Source organism: Crocodylus siamensis, chromosome 9 (assembly GCF_052110815.1).
Source record: "Crocodylus siamensis isolate JL-2025a chromosome 9, ASM5211081v1, whole genome shotgun sequence".
NCBI lineage: Eukaryota > Metazoa > Chordata > Crocodylia > Crocodylidae > Crocodylus > Crocodylus siamensis.
Genome location: NC_143403.1, coordinates 30075742 through 30091711, shown reverse-complemented (window position 1 = coordinate 30091711; position 15970 = coordinate 30075742). Strand labels below are relative to the sequence as shown.

The 15970-nt window shown below is 42.5% G+C and overlaps 2 long non-coding RNA genes across 2 annotated transcripts in view; one reads left to right on the top strand and one right to left on the bottom strand.

Moving 5' to 3' along the window:
• LOC149857261 (uncharacterized) overlaps nucleotides 1-15970 on the bottom strand; it is a 50121-nt gene that overhangs the window by 2658 nt on the left and 31493 nt on the right. The gene's annotated exons all lie outside the window — the stretch shown is intronic.
• The window catches only part of LOC149857260 (uncharacterized), a 79300-nt gene continuing 68290 nt past the window's right edge, over nucleotides 4961-15970 (top strand). The window contains exon 1 of the long non-coding RNA XR_016444090.1: nucleotides 4961-4984. This is a non-coding gene — a long non-coding RNA (uncharacterized LOC149857260). The remainder of the gene's footprint in view (nucleotides 4985-15970) is intronic.

Here is a 15970-nt window from a genome sequence, read left to right as displayed (position 1 = left end):
GCCAACCAAGGTCAACAGTTACAAGCAGAATCTGGGGACAAGCCAGGTCATGTAGCCAGGAGGTCAATCTGAGAGTGGGTACTAGAAGTGAGATGAGTCCAGGAAGCAAAGGATCAAGCAGGGAACAGAGTTAGAGAGCAAGCCAGGTTGGGAAGCCAAGAGATAATGCAGAGAGAGGAGTCGGGGAGCAAGCTGGAGGGAATAGCAAAGAGATCTTTGGTCAGTTTGAACTGTTGCCCAGAAACAACCTGTTCCTGCACTTAATATGGGGAAAAGTGGAGATCAGCTGACCCTGACTGACCAGTCTAGTGACAGGGAGTGGGCAGAGGGTTAGGCCCTGTTGGAGCCTTCAGCTGTCTAGGTGGTCAGCTATGGGGTAGCAGGCCCAGATAAATGGCTGCACTAGCTAGGCCAAATCCCCAGGTTCCAGGCTGTGGCCTGACAGTGGAGGAGTGAAAAAAAATTAGCATTTGACTTTTGTGCTACCAATTAGAGCTGTGTGAAGCTTTGGCAGCTGATTCAATTCAGAAGAAATTTGGCCCAATTCGGCCACTGAATCTCTGAATCTGAATCAAATTGGGAGACCTGTTAAAAGGTACAAATCAAATCGGAAGCTTCTGAATCGATTCGGAGAGATTCAGTGCCAATTTGAAGATTTGGTCATAGACTAAACTGGCAGCAGTCCTCAACTGTGCTGGACACAGCTGCCTCCAGCTGATAAGTCTATTGTGGAGGGGGGAGATCAACATCCCCACAGTGAGGGAAGGATTGGCGCTGGGGCTGGGACAAGCCGCCCTGCTGGGGTGAGGCACAGGACTTGGGGAGGGGTGGTCCTGCCACTGCGTGCTGCCACCGGTCTAGGAGGGCATGGGAGCAGGCGTGTGTACCCAGACTTGCACAGCGCAGGCTGGGCCGGGCTGTGCTCTGGGAGGCTAGCCCCAGCTGCCCGGCACCAGGCTGCGCTCCATGGGGTAGGTAGAGCCAGGGCTGTGCTCTGAGCGGCTAGCTCCAGCCACAGGCCAGACCACAGCCCTGGCTCCGTCCACCCTGCAGAGTGCAGTGGAGCAGGGGTTATGTGGGGGCTGCAGCCACCCTAAAATTCCCCATAGCCCCTGCTGCTGGCACTGCCCTGATCTGGGTGCACACGCCTGCTGTCATGCCCTGCCACTGCTCTCCTGACGAGGGCAAGGTGGGATGAAGCAGTGACTTGTGTGGGAAGGCTGGAGAGGCTTCTGCTGCTGCTGTGCCCGCATTCTGTGCAACCCCCCCCATCTGGACAAGTGGCAGCAGGATAGAGTCCCCACTCCCAGTGCCTTCCGTTGTCCATCTGGAATGCAGCCCAGCCCAGCCCACTGTGCAGATTTGGGGGCACATGGCCGCTCCCATGCACTCCTGGACCAGCGATGCATGGCGGGTCCAGTGCCCCCCCGCCCTAGCTAGGCACCTTGTCCCAGGCCCAATCCCTCCCCCACTGTAGGGGTGATGTCCTGCCCACTCCACCCTGCACCCCTTCCCTCTCCCCTCCATCCACCACAACAGACTTACCAGCTGGAGCCAAATGTGTCCAGCATGGTCGAGGACTGCTGCCTGTTTAGTTTATAACCAAATTGGCACCGATTCTTTGAAACCGATTCAACTGAGTTGAATTGGGACAGTGACTTGAATCACCAAATGGAATCACTGTCCCTCCGAATCACCCAAATCTGAATCCGAATCCAAATTAAATACTTGCTGCTTTGTACAGGCCTACTACTAATCTCAATACTGGGTTTCTATATCGTACAGAAAGGGCAAGTTTTTTAGGCTGTGGCAATCATGGCATTCCTTCCCAAGACATGCATCAGGCATCCTAGCCTCATCGTGTTGTTGTGCTGTTGACCAGTAACCAGCCTGGATCTTTCCATAGTCATAATATTGATTCACTGGCATCTACTTTATCTTCCAGAAAATTGTCAGTCATTTATGCCTATAGAATATCTGAGTCTTTCTCAGCTCAGTTTCAGCTTCTTTTCTCTTAACTAATGCTAAGTGTTGGAAAACTTTCTTTTCAAAACAACACAGTTTTTAAAAATAGCTTGTGTGATATTTTGCTCCCAGGATGACTTTATTGAGCCATATTAAAAGATTAAGCAGAAGATTTTAGTGGTATTGGGAGCAAGAAGCACTAGTGTCCACTTCCTCATCCAATAGTTCTCAGAGGGCTGTAAAACAATTCTTCTGTTGAGTTAGGGTTTGAATTAGTAGGAGCTGAGGAGGAAACTAAAGTAATGGTACTCTTAGAGCACTCTCCACTTTCATAACAAGGTGTCACTCGCAGCAGATTGTATAGATGGTTTTAATAGCTGGCTAGACATGTACTTGAGGGTGGGGAGGGGAACGCTTTAATTAGAACAGTTCCTGGACAGCTGCTCTAATTGAAATAGCCCACCAATTTTCTGGTATTAAGCCCCTGCACATTTCAAAATGGGTGCAGGATGCTTTATCTAAAGCTCATTCAATAAGGTGAATTGGCCTACAGCCATTTTGAAACTCACGGGGACTTAATACATGTGACGGTGAGGTGACACTGGAGCATTCTAATTAGAACATGAATGAGGACATCTATAGGCACCTCTTGATATGGTTTCTGTTTGACTTTCCCTCTTTGGGGCTCTTTAGGAAGACTGGAGTAATTCATAGGTAAGTCTTGGGGCATGTCTCCCTCAGACCATAATTTCTCACTAAGGGAGCTTTTTTGGAATTTATGGAACATTTTACAGATGTGAAAATTATTCATTTTCTTAGAAGCTGACTCCTATGCTTTTCCTCTGAGCCATCAAATTGAGAAGTCCATAAAATTGAGTGGGACTAAATTTGGCTATATGATATTTATGCGCAAGAATCTTAAGATATTTAATTTATATTTAAAATACGGAATCCTTCACTTTTGTATTTTTAATAACACTTTGTGGGTTTTTTTGCAAAATTTCTGATTATTCATATCTAGTCTAACTTTTCTGTTAGTTCAGCAGAAATACAGTGAAATAAAAAATTAGATAGACCTTAATTGCTCTGTCTTTTTAGAAACCTATAAACCATTCACAGAGCTGTTTTTACTACTTGGTCCTGTAATCCACATTGTTCTAGCATTATTAGAATTTGGCCTTGGTTTAATTACAGCAATACTTTACTACCATTATAATTATAATAATAAATACTGGATAGATACCTCTTTGGTTAATCTCACACTATTCACCATAGCAATTTACATTTAAAATGCACCTTACATCAGTGTAAAAGAAGCTAGATAGGCTTAACCCAACATTGCTGATCCCAAGCAAAGTGAAAAGCTCTACTTTATTAGCCATGACTAGGAATATGTTACTCCCTTATCATTCCTTCAAACTGGCTGGCACAATGGAGATTTACAGAAATGCATGATCTGTTAATCTTTTATATTTAAAGGAATACTGTAGTGGTTGTATACAGTAGTTCCCTAACATCATGACTATGTATAGGCGCATGTGTTATAATACTTAAGTTTTTTAAACATTTTTAGAAACACTCATTACTTTTTTAATACCCACCATGGCTGTGAATTATTCTGTCATCACTCAATGAGCACTGCTATATTACTGTTACTTTCCAGCAAGAAGTCTAATGTGCCCACAGATAAGCATACACCGCTTCCACTGACTTAAGTGGAAATTACATGCTTTACACTAAGAACAGAATGGGTTTGGGAACACATAGTTCTAGTCAAAAATGAATGCATCAGAATGGATATTTTCAAAACAGTTTTTGATATGCCAAAAAAGGATTCCTTACTTGAAGAAATTAGCTTTCACATCTGTAATTTCTCCACGATGTTAAACTGCATAAGCTATAGTCTTCTAGTACTTCCCTTCTTTACCTTGGTTAAGATCTTTGTATAACATCTTGAAACCTACCACCTGAATTAATAATATGTTCCAACGAGCTAGTGGTCAAGGGAGACTGAAAGAAAGATCCTCCTGTTTTACTTGAACTTCACTAGATGTCTAATCTGTGGTTTCCCTGATGTAGATAAGACCTTTTGTTTAAGTGGGTATGATTTGGATTCATGGAAAACTTCAAAGCTGGATGTTTGTTATACATATGCCTGATAGCAGTGCTGCTTGTTAATTGTGTTCCATCAGAAATATTTTATTTTGCCTTAAACACATACTGAAGACAGCCTCTCTCTCTCCACTACCGTTCCTTCTGGCAATGAAAGAGTTGTCCCTGGAAAAGATATTTTAACATGCAGCTATAAACTACTAGAGGAAAAAAGAATTGTGTGATGAAAAGCAAAAATTAGTAGGTGAAAGGGAAATTGAAACAGTGATATAGAAGAGAGAGGAAGTAACAGAATTAGATAGTAAGGATCTGGGGGGAAAAGGGGAGGCTGGTACAAGCAATAGTGTTGTTGACTTGGTGCCAAATTGAAATGGTACCTTCCTATGGAAGACAAAGGCTTGCAGAACTTTTATTCCAAAATGAGGAGAGAACTCAATTTCTCTCTCAAATCCTATGCTGAATATGCAGGCATAGTGGTTAGAAAACTTTTTTTTCTATACTGGATAGATTTGCTCTGGGTTTTCTGGAATGAAATCTCATATTGGCTTTTCCAGAATCACTATGAATGATAAATAATAGCTGCACTTTATAGAATCATAGATTAATAGGATATGATGGACCTCCCAACACTATTTAGTTTAACCCCATGCTCAAGGCAGGATTGCTTCTGACTAAATCATCCCAGTCAGGTGTCTGTCTAACCTGCTCTTAAAACATCTGGGGATAGAGATTCCACAGTCTTTATGGGTAGCCCACACCAATGTTTAACCACTCTTGTAGTGAGAAAATTCTTCTTAATATTGAACCTAAATTTCCTTTGCTTAAGTTTAAGACTATTGATCCTTATCCTGTCTCCTGTGGCCCCAGAGAATCGTCTATCTCCATTCTTCATTTAACAATCCTTCAGGTACGTGAATACTGTTATCAAATTCCAATCTATTTCTCTTCTTCAGACTAAGTAATCCTAGTTCTTTCAGCCTGTCCTCACAAGTTATGTTTCTCAGGCCTCATATCATTTTTGTCGTTCTCTACTAAACTCTTTTTAATTTCCCCACATATTTCTTGAATTGAGGGGCCCAATACTGAACATAATACCCAAGGTAAGACTTCTCTACTGCCATATATTGTGGGTGAATCAGTTCCCTTGGCTTTGAATGATGGTGGTTGTCCAGAAGAAGCGACGTTTGGTCCCTTACGTTTCCACATACATACCTATTGAGTGGCATCTGGATAGACTCTTTCAATTCTCAAACCCAAGCGAGAAAGAATGCACAGAGGACTATCCTCTCTACCTATTCTGCCCATCCTGTTGCCAATTTGGAAAGTGACACTATGTAACACTTCTGGACAACAGTATTTTGGATAGGAAAGTAGTGATAGACTGCAGTCTTTTTTTTCTCATTTCTTAAAACTTGTAAGTAACAAAATGTAGTTTTTACCACACCACCCTTTCCTATCCTGAGCTCATGCTTGTTTAGCAAACACCAATAATTGATAGAAGAACAACTTGGATTAGAAAAGATCTACTTTGTTTTGTAATAATAAATAATGCTCTTGCACAAAATTCTAGCAAACTGGCTGCAGTAGAAACCTTGTGTTTATGAAATTACCATGGCCAGTTAACTTAAGTGGAAGGGAGGTGTTTCCTTCTGTATAGAGACCCTTTGTTTTTAGTCTGATTGGTTAAAACAACTAATTCTTTATATTTTGAAATATTAATATTAAATGTGATATTAAATATGGGGTAATTTTTATTCACTTTCATGTAGTTATTACTGGGTCTCAAACAAATGGTGGGGAGAGGGTGGAAATTAGTGTTATTTTATGACCTTTATGTGCTTTAAAAAGAGACACGATTATTTTATCTTGTGTCACTTGAGCTTACACAGCCATCTAGCTAGAATAATGTTCTCTGACTTAGTGCAGTGGATTAATCCCCGCTCCATTAAATGAAAGACACAGCTGAAAATACACTGAGAAACCTGTTTCTCAAACCAGTGATAGTTCATGAATATATTGTGTCCATTTCCATTATAGATACCTTTTTCACATTGTGCTCACATTATGAACAGTAACATGAAAGTGCTTATGTATCCAATGAACTCTTTCTATCCTGTTCTGTTACAATTACTTTCAATTATTTGTTTATGAATTCATTTTATTGCTGTAATTGTTAGCCAACTATTTGGTTTTTTAAAGTTGAATGCCTAATATAATTTTTTTTTTTCACCTAGATAACTTGGTAGATGCTGCTGGTAGATTTTTTCTTCTCTTGACAGATTAACATAAGACACTCTCCCTTTGTCTCTTCAGTATCAAGGAATCGCACTGTGCATTTCATATTTTCCTGTTTAGGGAAATGCCTGTCAAAAATTAACTTCTACTAATTGTAACAACCCTAAATCATAGAATCTGAATGCATGTTTTCCATATATTGCTAAAATAGCCCTCATTATATAATAATGCTGACAAGCTGAGAGAAATCAGTTCATAAAATGCATAATGCATAGCTTCTGTTCCATATAGAAGGTGACAAGCTTTCACTGAGACAATGTCGTCTTTGGTGAATTAGGCATTTTTAATTACACATCAGAGACTTCACATACTAACATTAATTTAGAAATAAAGGGTCTGAATCTCATTGACACAAAGTCCAGTTTTTATGACCTTGGCAATATCAAGTTGTCTGAAAGTGAGTTCAAATGTTTCTTGTCATTCACTTTAAGGGACCTTTACGTGGTTTAAATAGTGTAAAAGGGCATGAATGAGAATGGCGGCCAATCTTCCAAACATTCCTGTGCATAAATGATGTTGATCTGAAAAAGGGAGGCACAGTTGTATCATTTCATCATTGTCATTCCTGTAGTTAACTTGAGGGATCACAAAACAAGAATGATTTTCTGTTGAAGTTTATGTAAAAACCTAAAGATCTGATCCCTCTTACCTTTACATCTGTGCTCAGCTCAAGCATGAGATGAGTAGCCATATTGACTTCAGTGAACTCAGGTACTCAGAGGGCACGTCTACATGATCTGTTTACTGCAAAGTTGACTAATTAGCTGCACGATAAAACTCATGCATTGACACGTGTGCCCCTATTAAGCTGGAGTAAACTAATTTACTTCACAGCAGGATAGTACTTGTAAATGCAAGTGTTATCCTGCTGCAGAGTTTTGTACTCTGCAGCAGCACATGTGTAGATGCTGCTCTGGCTGGCTGGGGCATGCGGGTGTTTCAGTGTCGGGGCTGCCTGCTGAACAGCTGGGCCCTGTTCCATCCAGGGTTTCTCTGACCTGGCTCAACATGCTGCATGTGAATAAACTCCAACACTTATTGCACATTCAAATGGCACACCCAGGAGCAATAAACTCTAGAACAATAAATGCTGGAGTTTATTCATGCTCATTGATTGCACAGGTAGATGCATCTAGAGGCTGTGTCCAGGTAAGCATGGTTGTGCAGTATGTGGTGCCGCAGATACATCTGTGGCACCACATGTTTAGCTGTTCTCCACACTGCAAAGGAGCAGCTCAGGGATTTTTTTTGTGCACCACTAAGAACTGGAGCCTGGCCACCTAGAACCATGCTCCTGCTGCTGGCCAAGCTCCAAGCATCAGGATCACCACTGCTACAGCCCTAGGAGGCCCCCAGGACTCTAGGAAAGGCTGCTGGGGCTAGCACAGTTGCTGGCCTCAGCCTCCCCTCCCCTATCCAGAGTAACTTGCCATGCACCAGTGGCTGTGTAGCACAGGTGTTCCCTAGAGACAACTAGCAGTGGCACAAGGTGCACTGCTGCTAGTTGTGTCTAGGGAACCAAACATCCATGTCGACATGGCCAGAAGGTCTAACAAACAAATCTTAAGTCTTTTACCCTTGTTTTCCTTTGCACTTGGAAGTATGCCAGAGAATTAAATAATATGCTGAAGTAGCTCAACCATGAACTGTGGCATTTTAATGTATCTTTATTGTTATTATTAATAATTATGATAGAACTGATAGATGTCCATCATACACCAGGAGCCAACTGTGATACCTACTGAACGACACGTAACAAAAAGGCATTCCCTGCCCCAAAGTACAAATGGAGAGGTAACCCATGCATACAGCAGTCTGACAGGAGGGCACAATGAAATCATGAGGTAAAGCTCTGATCAGCATGAAAAGAGAGGGTCACAAAAGAAAGGCTGCTCAACTTTTGTCACAATTCTTTGTAGGCATCATAGTAAAGGAAAGGTTTTAAAGAGGGAGTTAAAGGAGAACAATGAAGTAGTTTTGCAGATATTTATGAGGAGCTCCTCCATATTTGAGGGATGGTATTGTAGAAAGCTTAAGAGGGAGCATCTCAATAAAATGTGTATTGTAGATTTTTATGGGGTTTGTACAGAGAATGGAGGAAGTAGCTCAATCATTAACAATACTGAAATGTGACTATAAGAGTCATTAGAAAAATTACTAATCTTTTTTTAGCAAGGGTATTGCCATGGAAAGAACAGAGGGGAAGTAATGAATGCAAGTTGAAACCGTTCTTGAGGTCTTCATCACAGTTAAATGGAGGACAGGAGCAGACAAATTGGGAGACCAGAAAGAGGCTGAACACAGTCAGTAAGATCTAAGTATATTACTAGAATCTTCCAATCCCATCTGTTCTGCAACTTTTTTACAAAAAATGGAGTGTTGTTCAGTGGAGTAGCAGCTCAATGGTCTGGTAGTATTTTTAAGACACCAAGATTGTGCCTACTAAAATGCAAGCACTTGAAGTAGCTTGGGGATATTTGATATCATTCTTTTTTAAAATGAGATTCTTTTATTGACAGGAACAGATCATATCACTTCATGTTGAACATCAGCGTATTCAGTGTTATGGTCTAAAGAAGAGATTTAAGGACAGGAATCATGCTGAAATAATTGTGGAGCCCACAGTAGCAAGTATATCAAAATAGACATACTAAGCCAGATGCTGAGCTAGTTAATAGCAGTGTTTGTCTGTTGACTTCAGTGCAGCCCCTGGCTTTCAGGGACCCCTGTGTTCTGGCTTTCACAACAACACGAAGGCTGGAAGGTGGTGATACTTACTAGGGGTATGTGAAACAGCCCATATTTGATTTGGATTTGGCCCGAATTGGGGACAGTGATTCAATTCGTTGATTTGGATCACTGTCCCAAATTCAATTTAGCTAAATCTTAATCTGAAGACACAGCTTTAAATGTTTTTTTTATATACCTTGAGGTATGAGGCATGGTTCGTGGATGCTGTGATGCTGGGGTGGATGGAGCATCCCATAGGAGTGGGGTCCACTTCTGGGTCCACCACCAAGTGTGCCGGGGGGGCTCCCAGCACACCCCCAGCTCAGTGATCAGCTACAGGGGGACTGCAGTAACCCCCAGACCCAGGAGGGACCAGTCATTGAGCCAGGGGGTGTGGGGTGTGGGGAGGCCCCCTGCATGCTCCCCAGGAGACCCAGAAGTGAACTGGAAATGCTTCTGGTCTGCTTCCGGGTCTGCTGCTGAGTGCGCTGGGGAGTGCACCCCCCCTCACCCCGCTCCTGTGAGATGCTCCAGCCCCCCCCACCATCTCAGCATTCACAAGCCATCTGGTACCTTGAGGTATGTAGAAAAAATATTTAAAGCTGTGTCTATGTCCGAATCACCGAATCTTTCTAAATCTCCCTGAATCAATTTGGAGAGTTCCAATTTGATTCAGAGAGATTAAAGAACCTCCTGATCAGTTTGGATTCAGAGATTCGGCTGCTGAATCTCCACTGAATCAAATCAGGGACCAAAGCTTCACACAGCCCTAATACTCACTGTTTGGCCTAGTCTTTATTCCATCTGTGTTTATATATTTTTTACATTCAGTATTAAGATATGGTGGTTGGTGTTTGAAAATCCCAAATTAATTTAATACAACTATGTAGCCGTAGTTATTTCCTCTTTTATTTATAAAGAAATAAATTGGTATCTCTGGCATTAGGTAGTGATAACTTTTAGTCAATGCTCATTTTTAAAACTTCTAATAATTCATCTCCAGGGAGATATAGGCCATTTTGTAGCTGTTATCAGGACATTTTCAGAAAATAAATACTTATAATACATATGTACTAGTGGTTAGTGTAGGAAAAAAGCAGTTCATGTAAAAAGACTATCATATGTAGATGTTAATACTTAAAATATTTGCAATAATATAAAAGTCTAATGACTCTCATTTCTTTGCTACTGCCAACATTTCTGATGTTTCTTAAAAACCTCTTTTAGTCAAACAGTTTTTCAAGGACTTGCTTTGGTTTTGAGATGGAATAAGGTTCAGATTAGGCTTGGATTTATTTTAGTAAAACATGCAGAAACACAATTTGTGACAATTTCTGGCTTAAAGATCAACCGGCAGCATTGACTGCTTGCACTTGCTGACATGACTATCCTGAACTGCTGGAGACAGGGAATCTGTTAGTGAGATTTTAAGGAATTTAGGTCATTACATCTGTATTAGCTAATTGTGGGTATCTTTTGAATATGGAATAAATTCAACAGGCTGAGTCTCCATCTTCTACTGTAGTTTTAAATTCATCTACTGTAGTGCATTTTGAATCTGTTTTGCCTTACAAGAGTGTGTACCATTCCTATTTATGAGAATCTAGAATAGTGGGATTGAAAATTTATTTTGATGCTGCTACTCATGAAATATAATAATATTTCTTAAAGAGGTTATGGTGCAGTGTTTTTTTTAAATTTCAGTTACTCCTTATCTGTTATAATATTCAAAATCTCTATGAATGTTTCCCAAAGTACTTTGCTTTTTAACCTCTGTTTGTACAAGATAGGACAAATGCTTCAAGGGCAATTGTCATTGTGCATACAACTTGAAAAACACAGCATATTTCCCTGGCAAAAGGAGAAACATGCAAAGAGAGAGAAGAGAAAATACTAATCATTGTTCGCGACAGTGAGTCAGTCAATATATAATCTGCAGTGGTTCAAGGAATGTTAGAATTTTTGAAACAAATTCTTTTTGAGATCTTGAATAAATATTTGTAGATTCAGATTATCAATTAAGGTCTAGATCAGGGGCAGGCAATTATTTTGGGTTGAGAGCTGCTTACTGAGTTCTGGCAAGCCATTGAGGGCTGCATGACAGGCAGTCAGGGGCAGATAAATATTAATTTTCTAAATTTTTTAGGTGCCCCACAGGCTGGATAGAATGGCCTGGCAGGCTGCATCCAGCCCGTGGGCTGCATTTTGCCCACCTCTGGTCTAGAGTATCATTCAAAATTTTATTATAACATATTTAATGTAATTGGTGAGGTTCACCCATCTCATGTTTGCAGCATGGATATTCGTTATATGCTTTCTTGAGTTTTCTAGGTCAATAGAAAGTTCTACATGGATCTCAGAAGAGTTTTGGATCAAGGTAGCATGAGCAACAGGGCCTTTACCTGTAACTTATTCTTCTAGACCAGTTATTCTCAAACAGGGTGAAGCCAGATCCTTTAAAGGGTATCTTGGGGGTGCCACACGATATTAACAGTTAGGTGTGAAAACTTAACAGGCCCTATTCAATTCAGATTTGGATTTGGCCCAAATCAGAGGCAGTTATATGATTCATTGATTTGGATCACTGTCCCTGATTTGGTTCAGCTGAATCTGAAGATTCGATGCTGATTCAGAGAATCAGCATTTGGACTTAGACACAGCTTTAAATGTTTTTTCTCCATACCTCAAGGCATGGCTCATGAATGCTATGATGCTGCAGCGGATGGAGCGTCCCACAGGAGCATGGTCCCCCTTCCCCCCATGTGCTCGGTGGCGAACCCAGAAGTGGAGAGATTAGGAAAGATTCAGTGATTCGGACATAGACACAGCTTTAAATGTTTTTTTCTACATACCTCAAGGTACCAGGCAGCTTGTGAATGCTGCGATCCTGGGGGATCCACTTCTGGGTCTGTCGGGGACTGCACTGGGAGTCTACCCCCCCCATGCTCCCCCAGCTTGGTGATCAGCCACGGGTGGATCCCTAGTGCCTCCCTAGGCCCAGGAGGCACCAGTCACCAAACCAGGGGGCCGTGGGGGACCCCTCTATGTGCTCTTCAGCAGACCTGGAAGTGGACTGGAAGTGCTTATGTTCCACTTCTGGGTCTGCTGCCAAGTGCACTGGGGAGCCCCCTTTACTCCTTTGGGGCACTCCATCTGCCCCAGCATCACAGCATTCATGAGCCACCTGGTACCCTGAGGTATGTAGAAAAAACATTTAAAGCTGTGTCTATGTCCAAATCACTGAATCTTTCTGAATCTCTCCCAATTGATTTGGAGGGTTCTGATGTGATTTGGAGAGATTAAAGGGTCCTCTGATTCAATTTGGATTCAAAGATTTGGCCACTAAATTGGGCCAAATTTCCACTGACTCGAATCAGGGACCAAAGCTTCACACATCCCTATTATACGTGATTCACACGGTAAGCACAGAGGTTTCAAATAGGAATCCGCAGTGTTAAAATCATCTTGAACTATTGTGGTCTTGCTGAGTTCTTTGCAACAGAAGAATTGCTGTATTATTTTTCTGTAGTCAAAAAATGAGTGAAAGCCAAGAATTGGCATTTTTTGAGAGGTCCCCTGAGGGTACCTTGAGTCAGAAAAAGGTTGAGAACCACTATTCTTGACCCACATTCATTTCATGAAGAGAAATATTTTTTCACTGGATAGCAAGTTTTAATTCTCAGAGGTTAAATGACAATTGACTTGGGTTCTTGTATCCAAAAATATTTATGAATGAAAATCATCTTAATCCCGAAGCTGTTCACTGTGTACTAAACAGAAAATCAATGATGAAAAATTAAAGCAGTCTGTGAGATTGCTCATCATCTTCTGTGTCTTGCTGTGTCAGTACTGTTTTTTAACATTGAAGAGCAGGTTAATAGTATGAGGTAAGCCTGCCTGGGCAACTGTTGCATATTTACTTTGGAACGATCTTTATTAATTCTTTCAATAATTGGAGGGCATGACACTTCATTCCACTGCACTGTTTCCAAGCAATGTGACTCCATTGAAAACATGCAGGTATTTTTTCACTTGTAAGCTACAGTTTTTAGCTATAAAAAGGACAAACTGTGGGAATATAAACCTGTAGTGATGGGAACCTATGTGGACTTAATATGAAGCCATGTGCAATATCTTACACCCATCCACATAAAAAAAACAACAATGCTCCCATTGATTATGTACCATGGAAGTCAAGCATTATGAATAGTAGATAGTGGGCAATTCCAGACAAGTTGCGTGTGCCTCTTGCAGCATCTCAACCCCTTTTGAGATGCCACAAGAAGCACGTGTAGGAACAAAAAAAAGCAGCCCCCACACCCACAGTCCCCCCACACCTACCCACACAGTGACTCAAATTTCTCCACATCCTCCCACCTCCCTTCCCACCCCTTCCTGCAAACCCCACATACCCCCATCTCACACCCATCATGTGATAAGGAAACCCAAAGAAAACATTAAAACATGTAGATATTTAGGATTTATTTTCTTATGATGCTAGAGACACTGGTAGGCTTCCAAATTTCTTTAACATTGTAAATATAGCAATAAAACATTGTTCATCTAATCAGTTCCCACCCCCTTTTGTTCTAATTGTGGAAGAATGTGGATTTTGTGGTATTTTTAAAAAGTGAATTTGGGATGCTGCTTCAGTAGTCTAGCTGACATAAGGGGCTAGTTTGCCCAGAAGTTTCTGAGGTCAAGTAACCCTGAAGCTGCTAGCCAGGGCAGGTTTTTATACTGCTGGGGACAACACAGGTGATGGCCTCAGGCTCTAGCTCCCCCTGGCTGCAGATCTGGGAGGAGCCAGGCAGGGTTATTTTGCCCCAAGTGGCACAATTTGCTGCACAACAAAGTGCATGCCCCGGCTCAAATTTGTACCTCTTCTATTTGAGCTGTTGCAAGTGCACGTGCTTGCATGTGTGGACAGGCCCAGTAACGGTAAAGTTACACATTACACTTAGACCAAACTAAAGACACTGAAAAGAAAAGGTCCCACATGTTAAAGCTCATTAACTCATGCTGAGTTCCCTCGGAGGATTTCAAAGTTACACAACTTCAAGTGAGTGTTAACTGAGCTGTGCTACCTAGCTTGCATTAGGGTAACTTTAGTCTGCTTCACAGGGATAAAGTAAACAATTTGCAGTCCTCCAGCATCCCAGGATAAACTGCTCCCAGCAGTTCTTCAGTAAGGATAGAGCCCAAGGGCACATCCAGATGAGTGCAGATATGCCAGTTGTGGTGTCTCAAAACAGTTGGAGATGCTGGGAACAAAAAATTGTTTCCCATGCTGCATATTTGCAGCATGGGCTCTAAATTTGATACCTGTAAATCCAGTATAAAATACCCCCCAAAAAACAAAAAACCCATGGGAAAAAAAGCAGGGCAAGGCACACCCCTATAGCATGCCCTGAGGCAACCGGAGGCTGAGTCCTCCACAGAGATGCACTGGCATCCGGCCAGAGTGTCTCTATGGCTTCCTTGTGCCCCTGCTGCCCCAGCAAGCTGCCTCAGCATGGTGGGGCAAATACAAGTAGGGCAAGCCTGCAGCATGACTTGGACCCAGGCACCGTCCCAGGTAAGTAGGGAAGTGGGGGTGGAGAGAACTGGGGGCGTGGCTGTGGGGGAACAGGGGGACTGCTCAGGAGGGGTGGGTCTCCTGATACCTGCCCCCCCCCCGATCTGAGGGTCCACTGCTGGCAGAGCCCCCCTGTGGTGCAGCACAGCCTCAGCTGCCTCAGACCTAGTGCTGCCTGTGCTGCATGTTGTGGGCCCAACCTGGCTCAGAGCCATGCACCTTTGGGCAGCGCCAGGTCACTCTGGCTGTCACCCAGGGTCCCAGAACCACATGGAGGGGCTGTGCATCGGGCCAGGATGGGTCCTGCCTACAAGTGCCCCATGGACTGTTGGGCCAGGCCTGATTCATGAAGGCAGCACCAGGCCCAGCCTGATGTCAGGATTGGGTTGGATGGGCTTGGAGAACTGGTTAGCAGGACCCAACTGGTGCCCCATGATAGGTGGCAGCCTGTGGTTGACAAATGTAGGTGAATAGTCGCTGGCAGCTTGCATAGGGTTGCATCCCCTCGGGTGGGAGGGACAGTTGACTTGGTGCCAGTACTACCCACTGGGCAGTAGAGTTCAGGGTTGAAAAGTTTATCCAGACAGAACAGGACATGAGGGCAGGGGATGGTACATCCCAGAATGCTGGAGGACTGCAAATTGGTCGTTTTATCTCTTCAGAAGAGTAACACAAGCTGGGTAACAGTTCAAAGATAAACCTCACCCAAAGTGGTATAACTAAGAGGCCTAAAGAATGCTAGTTTTCATGCTTTAATGTGCAGACACTCCAATATTAAGAACTCTTACCATAGCCCAAGGGTAGCATGCAACAACATCTTTAGATCATACTAAATCTGATATTAAGCAAGGTTAAAGTTAGAACAGGCTGTGACACAGTCACTCATTAAGAGTTAATACTATTTCTTGCTTGTACAACTCTGACTTGCCTCCGTCCTGCCATCTGGACAGCTATCACCCAGAAGATGTGCTTGTTGTAGTGGCCCATTTTGAACGGTAAAAGTGTGTTCTCCTGGCCTCAGATGACCAGGTCAGCCACCTAGTCTGCCCTCCAGCTGGGTCTCCAGTGCTGGCCCTGGGCAGGCTTCTCTGCCTGCATTTCACCATTCATCTCACCAGCAGAGATCCTGGTGTTCCCGGTTTAAAAATTGCAAATTCTTTCATAAGAAACCCAAATTCTCTCATTAAAATACCCCAAATACTATATATAGAGAGATCAGTTGGGCAATGTTTTACTGATATATTTATAATTTTAAAGCAATTTGGAAATCTACCAGTACCTCTATCATTA